The sequence below is a fragment of the Octopus bimaculoides genome, chromosome 3, assembly GCF_001194135.2.
Source record: "Octopus bimaculoides isolate UCB-OBI-ISO-001 chromosome 3, ASM119413v2, whole genome shotgun sequence".
Classification (NCBI taxonomy): Eukaryota; Metazoa; Mollusca; class Cephalopoda; order Octopoda; family Octopodidae; genus Octopus; species Octopus bimaculoides.
In genome coordinates, this window is record NC_068983.1 from 105225084 (window position 1) to 105225798 (window position 715).

Below are 715 nucleotides of genomic sequence, written 5' to 3' on the forward strand. Positions count from 1 at the left end.
TATAGGTATATATTTATATATATGCAAATAAATAAATATATATATATATATATATATATATATATATATATATATGTATGTATGTATATATATATATATGTGTATGTGTGTGTGTGTGTGTGTGTGTGTGTGTGTGTGTCTATGTTCTTTGTGTTTATATATAAGAATGTTTATATATCTGTATGTATATGGATATATGTACGTGTTTATATACGCACATATAAATATGTGTATATACATATATATATACATATATGCATACATATATATGTATGTGCGTGTATGTATATATATACATGCGTGTGTGTGTGTATGTGTGTGTGTGTGTGTGCGTGTGTGTATGTGCGTGTGTGTGTGTGTATAAATTTTATCTATGTATATTTATGCCATATATATTCATCAATAACATAGAAAATAAACATGTTCGTGCGTTAATGTGTGGATGTTTGCACGTATTTTCACAAACTAAGAAAATAGTACTCAATTCATAACATGTGTATATAATTTATCATAAGCGGAGGATTCTCAAATCACAAATCTGAGTTTCACGCTACTAAATATTCAGACGACTGGAATAGAAAATTAGCTGACAATCTATAAGCGTAAATTCCGTAAACACATCGAAATATTATTATTTATCAATATTTGATTGGTTGCCCCACCACCAAAATAAAACGTAAGAAAATGTATCAAATATCCATGTAATTGTCATATG